This window comes from Mobula birostris, chromosome 16, assembly GCF_030028105.1.
Source record: "Mobula birostris isolate sMobBir1 chromosome 16, sMobBir1.hap1, whole genome shotgun sequence".
Taxonomy (NCBI): Eukaryota; Metazoa; Chordata; class Chondrichthyes; order Myliobatiformes; family Myliobatidae; genus Mobula; species Mobula birostris.
The window spans coordinates 61,952,109-61,964,236 of NC_092385.1; the positions used below are offsets into that span (position 1 = coordinate 61,952,109).

Below are 12,128 nucleotides of genomic sequence, written 5' to 3' on the forward strand. Positions count from 1 at the left end.
TGAACTCCGGAAACCATTAAGGGCGCCAAGAGGCAATATCAAGCCAAGTTGGAAGCCCAGGCTAACCAGAAGGACGCCAGTAGACTATGGCAGGATCTAAATGAGATCAATGGGCACAAAGAAAAGGCTGGCAAAATATCAATAACTGTGGCACTTCTCTTCCTGACGAACTTAACGTATTCTATGCAAGATTCGAACAGAAGAGGAGAGCCCTACTCCCCCTAGATGAACCGGACCTGGTGGCATCGAGATTCATCATCACTGAGGAGGACATTAGAAGGGCCTTCCTGAAGATAAATCCAAGGAAGGTGACAGGCCCAGATGGCATGCCGGGATGGGTTCTCCAGGCCTTTGCAAGCGAGCTAGCTGGAGTGCCTGCTGACATCTTCAACTGCTCCTTGCTTCAGTCTAAGATCCCCTCGTGTTTTAAGAAGGCAACGATAATCCCAGTGCCGAAGAAGAGCAAGGTGGCATGCCTGAATGACTATCGACCTGTGGCTCTGACATCAATTGTTATGAAGTGCTTCGAGCGATTGGTTATGGCACACATCAACCACAGCCTACCGGTCAACCTCGACGCTTTGCAATTCGCCTACCAGAGCAACAGGTCAATGGCAGATGCCATCTCTCTGGCCCTACATTCCTCCTTAGAACACCTGGAGAATAAAGACACATACGTAAGGCTCCTTTGCATTGACAACAGCTCTGCCTTTAATACCATCATTCCAAATAAACTGATTCCTAAGCTCCAGAACCTGGGCCTTAGCACTCAGATCTGCAGCTGGATCTTCAACTTCCTCACAGACAGGACCCAGGCTGTAAAAATAGGGGACAAGCTCTCCTCTACAATCACTCTGAGCACCGGTGCCCCACAAGGCTGTGTACTCAGCCCTCTGCTGTACTCACTGTGATTGTGTAGCCAAGTTTCCATCAAACTCAATATATAAGTTTGGTGATGACACAACAATTGTAGGCCGTATCTCGGGTAATGATGAGTTTGAGTACAGAGAGGAAATTAAGAACCTGGTGGCATGGTGCGAAGACAATAACCTATCCCTCAACGTCAGCAAGATGAAGGAATTGGTGGTTGACTTCAGAAAGAGTAGCAGACAGCACGACCCAATTTACATCGGTGGTGCACAAGTGGAACAGGTCAAAGGCTTTAAGTTCCTCGGTGTCAATATCACAAATGACCTGACCAACTACGCAGAGTCCACTGCCAAGAAGGCCCACCAGTGCCTTTACTTCCTGAGAAAACTAAAGAAATTTGGCCTGTCCCCTAAAACCCTCACTAATTTTTATAGATGCACTGTAGAAAGCATTCTTCTGGGGTGTATCACAACCTGGTGTGGAAGTTGTCCTGTCCAAGACCAGAAGCTGCTGCAGAAGATCGTGAACACGGCGCAGCACATCACACAAACCAATCTTCCATCCTTGGACTCACTTTACACCGCACGCTGTCGGAGCAGTGCTGCCAGGATAATCAAGGACATGAACGACCCAGCCAACACACTTTGAGTCCCTCATCCATCCGGGAGAAGGCTCAGGAGCATGAAGACTCGTACGCCCAGATTTGGGAACAGCTTCTTTCCAACTGTGATAAGACTGCTGAACGGATCCTGACCCAGATCTGGGCCGTACCCTCCAAATATCTGGACCTGCATCTCGGTTTTTTTTGCACTACCTTACTTTCCATTCTCCTATTTTCTATTTATGATTTATAATTTAAATTTTTAATATTTACTATTAATTTGTAATCCAGGGAGCGGGAAGCACAGAATCAAATATCGCTGCGATGATTGTACGTTCTAGTATCAATTGTTTGGCGACAATCAAGTATTTAGATTCCTCCCCTGCAAATTCTGACGTTGTCAGTGACGAGTGTTAGAGTGAGTTTTTTGGGTAGATGATGTGTTTACACTTAAAATGACTTTGGCCACCAGACTGCTATTTGACAAAGCACTGTGGAATGAGCCCACTACAATGTGCTTCCTAAAAAGGTGTGAATACCAGATGCTGTAGTTTGAAGACAGTATTATCTATACTTTATAAATATTAATTGTCTTCTATGTCAGCACGTAAAATGCCAAATAAATGTATTGTGGATTTAACTTGCACTCCTAAAAGTTGTGGATACCAACCCAGACACACTGGCGTCAGAAGGAAAGGATGAAGTTAGGTGGTGTGATATTTTGTATGTAGCTTCAATAGGAAGCATTGTCTATAACTAAGTAGCGATTGCCTTTTGTGTTCAGCATATAAATATCGAGCCCGCATTGGGCTAGCACAGCGGTCCCCAACCACCGGGCCGTAAAGCTTGTGCTACCAGGCCACGAGGAAACGATATGAGTCAGCTACACCTTTCCTCATTCCCTGTCACACACTGTTGAACTTAAACATAGGGTTGCCAACTGTCCCGAATTTGCCAGGACATCCCGTACATTGAGCTAAATTGGTTTTCCCATATGGGACCACCCTTGTCCTGTATTTCCCCCGTTAAGGTAGAGTGTTTCTATGAAACCTTTTATGCCGAAATGGCGTAAAGCAAAGAAGCAATTATCATTAACTTAGAGAAAAATTCTTGAGCATTCCCAGACCCAAAAAATAACCTACCAAATAACACATAAAACCTAAAATAACACTAACATACAGTAAAAGCAGGAATATGATAAATATACAGCCTATATAAAGTAGAAATAATGTATGTACAGTGTAGTTGGGAAGATTAAGGAAAAACCGATTTGTGGGGAGAAAAAAAAGTCACGCATGGGCACACAGGTGTCCGCGCAAGGCTTCATGGTCATGGCAACCTTTCTCGGGGTAAACACTGCCCCATATTTGACTGCTATTTTTGTCCCTTATTTGGGAGTGAGAAAGTTGGCAACCCTAACTGTAAAAGACATGTTGAGGTGAGTTTAACCCTACTTGAACACCTCCCCCACCCCCCAGTCAGCCGGTCCGCAAGAATGATGTCAATATTGAACCAGTTCGCAGTGCAAAAATGGTTGGGGACCCCTGGGCTAGCTTACCATCATATTTCAACTCTTTAAGGCTTTTTAGTTGTCTTCTGTTGGTTTTTAAAGGCTTCTCAATCCTCTACCTTCCCAATAATATTTGCTATATACATGCCCTCTCTTTGACTCATCCTCTCTTTAGAATACTTCATCTTTGGAGTGCACCTTTCCTACACCTTCTAAATTGCCCTAGAAACTTCAGCCATTGTAGTTCCCTTTACTCCACTGTAATACTGATACATCCGACTTTAGCTTCTTTTTCTCAAACTGCAGAGTGAATTCTATCTTATGATCACTGTCTCCTTAAGGTCTCCTTTACCTTAAGCTTCCTCATCGAAACGGGGTCATTACCTAACAGAACTGCTATTCCCCCAGTGGGTTCAACCACAAGCTACCGTAAAAAGCCATCTTGTTGGCATTCTACAAACTCCCTCTTGGGATCCAGCAAATGGATTTTCCCAATCTACCCGCAAACTGAAATTCCCATGCTTATCATAACTTTTTTTAAATATGTATTTTTTTTTGCCGTGTGCCTGCGTGTCTGTCTGCATGTGCATGCGTGTGTCCGTGATGATGTCTTTTTCATGGCTTTTTATAAGGCACAGAGCGAGAGAGAGAGAGAGAGAGAGAGACAGACTGACTGTGTGGTGCGCCACTCCACACACAGACATTTTCGCAGTATTTTTCCCTTTATTTTATGAGGTCAAGTTGCAATCTCGACACTTAACACAGCACAGATGGAAAGTGTACTGGGGAACGGACCCGACTGGTTTCAAACCCCGGAACCTCCGCTCCCGAGTCCGGCGCCGATGTCATTGCGCCACCAGCCGGCCCAAACATGTATTTTCTATTTCCTGTCGTAACTTGTATCCCATGTCCTGGCTTCTCTTCAGAGGCCTGTATACAACTCCCATCAGGGTCTTTTTACCTTTACAGTTTCTTAACTGTAGCAAGGATTCTACATCTTCCAATCCTATGTCACCTTATAACCTACCCTACTAACTTTCCCCTCCTACATAGTCCTCCATTTCCTATCATCCATGTGCCTAAATACAGCTGAAATTACTTGTCAACCCAAGATCCCTCGGTACAAAGTTCCTAAGAGTCTGACATTTGCTGTATAATTTCCTGTTGCACTTGCATCCCGAAAATACATTTTTACTTGTGGGATTAATTTCCATCAACTTTCCTCTGCCAAAATGTTTAACTGATCTGTATCTTGACACTGATCCAAACTATTCACATAATCACTGTCATATATTACAATGTTAAATTTAGAGTTCATATCCATAATGTCACAAATGCAACATGGCCAGAATGGCCTTGTATCAGCTGCTTCTCCCCCCACCACCCCATCAAAGTTGAAGATATTAGCAAATAGAATCAATAAACTAGAAGAAAGCATTTTTGTGTTTGGTTTCTCAGAAGGCACAAGGTGCTACGTCAAAGAACACGGGGCTGGGGTGAATATATTTCAGCATGGAAAGGGGAGGGGCTAACAAACAGAAGAGTTGGGATAAATGGGTTGACTCCATATTAGTGCTCAGAGTAAGAGCCCTTTGGCACAACTCATCATGTTGTGTTACACACCAAGTTGTTCCATCTCCCTGCTTTTGGCTCATCTATCCACTGCACTTACCTAGATAGCTTCTAAATGTTGCTCATGTGCCCACTGCAAGCAACTATATCCAGCAACTGTTTCCAAATACCAACTATGCTTTGTATGAAGCTTCCTCGCTGTCCGTTTTAAATCTCACATGTCTGACGTTAAACCCATGTCAATGTTATGGTAACTCATAGGGCATTGCAGGGTCTTAATTATTTAGAATCTACACTGATGAAGAACCAAATTTGCTGATGACTCTAAGTGGGGGGGGGGTCGCAAAAGTTGGCAAATGAAGTATGAGGGAGATTATCCACTTTGGAAGAAATAATGAAAAACTATTTTAAGAGTGAAACTATGAATTACTGCACTACATTGACAAGAGACTTAAATTAGGATGGGATCGAGGGGGACAACATTAAGAGCTCAAGACTGGATTAGTCACGACCCTACTGAATGGCAGACTTGGCCACAGGAACTGACTAACATACTCCTACAACTACTACTAATGCTCTATTTCCTCCAAAGCAACCATAGGTTGCTATTCTGAAATGTCTGGGCTGAAAAATTATCGCTAAAATCATCACAAGGTTTCTTGCCACTACATCCCATCACTTTTCACTTCACAAATTTGCCTTTTAAGTATCGTCAAATTTTATTGCTCTACTATACAAGAACAGAAGTACATTCTCCACTATTCAATAAGATCATACCCAATCCTTCATCTCAGCGTCACTTTTCTGAAGTAACCCCACATGCCTCAAAATCCGAGTATCCAAATGCTTATTAGCAGCTACTAAGGTCATAAACACCAGTGTTGTCGCTACAGTCTCTTCTTTCTACTTGAAGGATGTTCCTCCTGGGCTAGCCAGAAGGACGACTCTCACCAAGACCACACGTTTCACCACACTCCTCTGCGTAGGACCATTGGCCTTGCTCCCCTGGCCGTTTTCCACCCCCCTCTCTGTCCCGGACGCTCTCCATCCATATAACCGCTGAGACACAACCACTCGTCCAGCCCCAAGCCACAACCACTCCCCACAAAACCTCTCTACCCGAGACACCATCCACCCCCCGGCCCACATCTCCCTCTACCCAGGATGCTATCCACTCCCTCTATCCCAAACCCCGTTCCCAGGACTCGAGCCACAACGCCCGCAACCCCCGTCCTTTTCCAGGGACACCACCCACTATCCCCTCACTAAAGATCCCTCACCGGGATACCAGCCACACCCACCCAAAACCTCATTCCCTAGGCATCACCCAACCTCTACCGGGGCACCCCCCCCCTTAACCACATCTTCCCGGGAGACCCCGCGATACCCACATTCTCCAACCTCCCCTACTCCCTCCCTATCCTCCATCTGCTCACCCCTCCCTGGGACAATCCAAACTTAACGCCCCTCTCTCGGTTCACCCCCCCCCCATTCCAGCCAAACCCCACTCCCCAAAGGACCTCCACCCCGAACAGGCCGCACGGCTCGCTCTGACAAGGTGCCTGACTCTTCCCCCAACGGTGACTCCACTACTGCCGACTCCGGAGTGGAACCGTGCCAGGTGCACTCACCGTGCCGAGGGGCCGGCTCCCGGCCTCCCTCACTCGGCCACAGGACAACGGGCGCCCGCCCACCGCCGCCGCCTGGAAACCCAGACACAAACAAACAAGATGGCGGCTAAATCCGCGCGGCCACCTCATCACGTTCAACGACCCGCGCGTGCTTCCTCATGACGCAAACACGTTTATCAATATGCAGTCAGACGGCCGCTGATTGGAGGAGGGCGAGAGGAAATCGCTTTACTATTATGCATATTCATAAATTGGCCCTATGGTACCGCCTCCACGCCGCAGTCGTTCATTCATTCCAGTCCAGAATGAGGATATTTATTCTCTGTTCCAAGTTTTTTTCTCTCCTTTGCTTCTTTCATACCTTCCTAGAGAAGGCTCCGCTTGTTATACTGGGAGTTCAGTGCATCTTCAGAGTATTCATTCCAGGGAATGCCTGCCGGTGAAAGGTTTGAGCTCGGGTGAAGTATTCAACAAGAATTGTTCATGGGATAAATGTTATACATTACTCGCGGGCAAACTATCTGCATACTCTGCAAATCAAACATTGCTAACGACGGAGATGGGTTTTTAAATCAGTACGTGGAGACTGCAGATGCTGTAATCTAGAGCAAAAACAAGCTGCTTTAGCCAATATGGAAGGAAACAGTTTTAATTTCGAAAATAAACTTTGTTCATAATTAAATACATGTACAAAAATACAGTGCAAAAACCTTTATATTCTTGGTGTCATTTGGCGTTATTCAGTCGTGTTACCACTTATTTTAAAAGTATAACACAATTTTGAGGATACTTGTACATTAGAGGCGCTCTGGTCGTCGGGGTCGACCATGGATGCTGTGTTAATAGCCGTCTACGCGTTACGCCAGGCAGGGCAGTACAGTACAACATGGAGAGCAAGCTGTTGCTCAGGTGGCAGACTCCCCCTCTCCTCACAACTGATAAATCCCAAGGAACGGCAGAGACCGATACAGTTTGGCACCAGCGATGTTGCCGGTCTGTTTTGAACTCAACCTCTGGATTTTACCCTTGGGTTTACTCCCTAATACCTTCCCCATGAGAGGGTATGGCCACAAGGCAGCGGAGGTTTGAGATCACAGTTTTCAACCACGGCTGACGAGCGATGCCAGTAACCTGCCCTTGCCCATTCTCCTGCCAGTAGAAACGGTTCTGCCGGTCCTAGTAGCAAAGCCACACGTGAAGGCCAGGAGCTGGGCTTGGTTGTCAGGGGCTATTTGAGACACACGTAGTGGGAGCTTGTTACCACCACTTGCCCTGGCTATGACAACCTTAACGAAACAGTATGTTCTGGTGAATTGGGCCATCAGTCAATGGGACAGTGACCTATTTGGCACAACTCTTAAAGATCAAAAACTAATTGAGAAAATAGTCAGGATTGCCTCCACAAACAAGAAAATCTGCAGATGCTGGAAATCCAAGCAACACACACACACAATGCTAGAGGAACTCAGCAGGCCAGGCAGCATCTATGAAAAAAAGAGTACAGTGGAGGCTTCAGGCCCAGACCTTTGTCAGGACTGGAGAAAAAAACATGAGGAGTCAGAGTAAGAAAGTGGAGGAGGGGAGGAAGACTCACAAGGTGATAGGTGAAACCCGTGGGGGGGGGGTGAAGTAAAGAGCTGGGAAATTGACTGGAGAAAGATATAAAGGGCTGGAGAAGGGGGAGTCTGATAGGAGAGGACAGAAGGCCTTGGAAGAAAGAAAAGGGGGAGGAGCATCAGAGGGAGAAGATAGGTAGGTAAGGAGGGAAAGTGAGAGAGGGTGAAGGGGAGGGGGGGCATTACTGGAGGTTTGAGAAATCGATGCTCATGCAGACATCCCACCTGTCCCGGAAGTTCCGGGAGTCTCCCGCATATTGATAGTGGCTCCCTGATGCCCGGAAATTATATACAGTATCCTGGAAATCGATTTTTTTGAGAGGGAGAGGGAGAGCGAGAGTGAGCATCCTGATTGGTCTCTCTTTGTGCTAAGTAGACCTATCAGTTTTCTCTGTGGGCAGGCTTTACAGTCGACCTCAAAAATAATGACAGTGTTGCTCGCTACACTGTTTGTAACAGTGACTTTTCCGTTGCCCATGGTGGGTTAAAATGTAAACAACATGTTGAGGTGAGTTTAACGGTGTTATTCATTCATCACTGTAGCTAACGTTACTTAAACGTATGTATGATATTGTGGCCATCACTGAGACCTGGCTAAAGGATGCATGTCTGTGGGAGCTGAACATCCAAGGATACACGGTGTATCGGAAGGATAGGAAGGTAGGCAGAGGGGGAGGCGTGGCTCTATTGGTAAGAAGTGATATTAAATCATTAGAAAGAGGTGATATAGGATCGGAAGGTACAGAATCTTTATGGGTTGAGCTAAGAAATAGCAGGGGTAAAAGGACCCTGATGGCAGTTATTTATAGGCCTCCAAACAGCTGCAGGGATGTGGACTACAAATTACAACTGGAAATAGAAAAGGCTTGTCAGAAGGGCAGTGTTATGATAATTGTGGGGGATTTTAACATGCGAGTGGATTGGGAAAATCAGATCGGCACTGGATCTCAAGAGAGAGAATTTGTAGAATGTCTGCAAGATGGCTTTTTAGAACAGCTTGTTGTTCAGCCCACTAGGAGATCGGCTGTACTGGACTGGGTATTGTGTAATGAACCGGAGGTGATTAGAGAGATTGAGGTGAAGGAACCCTTAGAAGGCAGTGATCATAACATGATTGAGTTCACTGTGAGATAAGAAAAAGAGAAGCTGAAATCTGTGGTGCTGTTCTTTTACTTTACATTTGACCTCACCCTGGCAGTAGAGAGGGACAATTATAGACAGGGTGGTGCAAGAATGGGAAGGGGAGATGGAATGCAACTGGAAGCCCAAGATGACTGTTGTGAGCCTGTCACTCAGTCTACACTTTGTCTCGCCAATGTAGAGGAGGCCACACAGAGTCATAGAAAAGTACAGAATGGATACAGGCCCTTCAGCCCATCGAGTCCAGACCAAAACCAATTAAACTGCTTACTCCCATTGACCTGCACTGGGACCTTAGCCCTCTTCACCCCTCCCATCCATGTACCTATCAAACTTCACATAGTGAGCACTGAATTCAATGTTGAAGGAGGAGAACATGAACCTTTGCCTCTCTGCAAGGCCTGCTTAATTCCCTGAATGGTGGTGAGGGAGGAATAGGAGGCCTAGTTTTACACCTCCTACAGTTTCAAGGAAAAGTTCCAGTGTTCAGGGATTAATGAACCAGGGAGTCAGACAGAGTGGTCCCTGTGGAAAGCAGAAAGGGAGGGGGAGCGTGGGGGAGGGTTGAGTGGTGATTGAATCACGTTTCAGTTGGCGTAAGTGGCAAAGGATAATTTCCTGGATGTGGATTCCAGTGGAGTGAACTCTATCTCTGTTCTGTCTGGGGGAAGTGAGGACAAAGGCAGGAGTTAGAGAAGTGGAGAAAATACAGTGAGGGCTCGATCAACTACAATTCAGGAATGTACTTGGGGACTGAGTGTTTTAGATCTAAAACTGTATGGAGTAAGAGTAATTTTGGTATGGAGTAATTTTGTTGTAAAGAGGGCCCCTAGATAGAGTGACTACAATATGATAGACTTTGCACAAGTTTGAAAGTAATGCTGACATATCTGAAATGAGGGCATTATTGATTAACAAAAGAGATTAGATTAGATTAGCTTTATTTGTCACATGTACAAAGCATACAGTAAAACACAAGGAAATCTGCAGATGCTGGAATTTCAAGCAACACACATAAAAGTTGCTGGTGAACGCAGCAGGCCAGGCAGCATCTCTAGGAAGAGGTACAGTCGACGTTTCGGGCCGAGACCCTTCGTCAGGACTAACTGAAAGAAGAGCTAGTAAGAGATTTGAGAGGGGGACGGGGAGATCCGAAATGATAATAGAAGACAGGAGGGGGAGGGATGGAGCCAAGAGCTGGACAGTTGATTGGCAAAAGGGATATGAGAGGATATTGATTTCTCAAACTTCCGCTAATGCCCCACCTCCCCCTCGTACCCCCATCCGTTATTTATTTATATACACACATTCTTTTTCTCCCTCTGTCCCTCTCACTATACCCCTTGCCCATCCTCTGGGCTTTTTCTCCCCCTCCCCCTTTTCTTTCTCCCTAGGCCTCCTGTCCCATGATCCTCTCATATCCCTTTTGCCAATCACCTGTCCAGCTCTTGGCTCCATCCCTCCCCCTCCTGTCTTCTCCTATCATTTCGGATCTCCCCCTCCCCCTCCCATTTTCAAATCTCTTACTAGCTCTTCTTTCAGTTAGTCCTGACGAAGGATCCCGGCCCGAAACGTCGACTGTACCTCTTCCTGGAGATGCTGCCTGGCCTGCTGCATTCACCAGCAACTTTAATGTGTGATACAGTAAAACACATTGTTTGCATCATTGTTTGTGATGTGTTGGGGCAGCCCACAAGTGTTGCTACGCTTCCAGTGCAAACATAGCAAGTCCAAGTGTACTGTATCTAAACTATGAGAGATACAGATCTGGTAGACAGTCAGAGTCCTTTTCCCCAGGTGGAAATATCATATACCAGAAGATAGCAATTTTAGGTGGAGGTGGAAAGTTTAAAGGAGATGAGTGGGGTAACTTTTTGACATGGAGAGTGGTTGTCAAAGCGGATAAGGGATAGCAAGATCTAAGAAGTGTGGAGACAAGTATCTGAACAGACAAGAAATGGCCATGTGCAGTTTAAATTGACAGCCAGATATCATGGGCCAAACAGCCTGTTCTGTACTCTGTATGTTCTCCTAAGCATCATTGTGATGCTCCTTCCTAAATTATATGCTAAACCCTCTATGTCCAGGACCCCTGAGCTGCCCGTCCCCAACTTGTTTCAAGCACTTTCCTGTGATAGAAATGTTAATACATTCTGATGTGCTGGCCCTTGCTCTATCGGTCTTGCCTTTCGGTTTCCAGATGACGATGATCTCTAATGAGTGATGTCTCTTCCTTGAGTCACTGTCTTTTGATGATGTGTTGGATGGCAGAGAGGGTTGTACTTATGATGGAGTTGGCTAAGTCTGCAACATTGTTCCCTCTAAGCTGTGCAGGTGCATTAGCGTGCAGTAAATGAAACATTCCGGTACACACATCCTTTGTTGCCACTCAGATGGAATTTACTTTTATATACAGTAATGTCAATATAATTATGAAATCTATTTAAATATAATTGTGAAACACCCTGTAATTAATTATGTGTTAATTAATATAATCTGTAAATTTTCTAAATAATAAATGAACTTTATTTTGGTAAAGTACTTTTACTTTGAAACATTCTAGAGCTTCAATCTATTTACAGTGTTAGTGCTTCAAGTTACAACATTGTTACAAATCATAACAATAAACACAGAATAGAAGTTGGTAGCTTATCGTTAATAAACCACCAGCCTGCTGAATGCCAATACTATCTAGTCAAAATATTTTACTTTTGCCATTATGCCCCTCAGTTGCTTTTACTGTGTGATATTGTTTACTTGTGTTGTTAGTTAGTTATGGTTTGTGTTTGTTTGATGTGAAAAATTTGTGACTTCTTGGCATCGTTGGAACATTTCAAGCTTCTAATGCTGACTGCAAATGTGGATTCAGTCTTATGAATCCAATCAAAATAAATCCAGAAACAGACCAGAAGTGGAATATTTGAATGATCTAATGAGGATTAAGATGCAGCTTTCATCTGGATATGAAATTAATCTGGACAGTGTTTATAGACAGTGGATTTGTAATAAAGACATGAGAAAAAGATTATGAAACTTGAAAGATTTTCTTTATTTTACTATATTTCATTATGCCCTTCAATTAATAAACAAAATCAAAAGTATGTGGTTTTTCAATTTTCATTCTAAATATTCATGGTTTGCATATTTTAAAAAAACATTTAAAGTGCCGTACAGTTTTCAGGCTGTGT

The 12,128-nt window shown here is 44.8% G+C and overlaps 1 protein-coding gene across 1 annotated transcript in view; it reads right to left on the bottom strand.

Annotated features, from left to right (window-relative positions):
* The window catches only part of ip6k1 (inositol hexakisphosphate kinase 1), a 109,796-nt gene extending 103,491 nt beyond the window's left edge, over positions 1-6,305 (bottom strand). The window contains exon 1 of the mRNA XM_072280729.1: positions 6,185-6,305. The gene's annotated coding sequence lies outside the window, so the exon portion shown is untranslated. The remainder of the gene's footprint in view (positions 1-6,184) is intronic.
* Between the last annotated feature and the right edge of the window lie 5,823 nt (positions 6,306-12,128).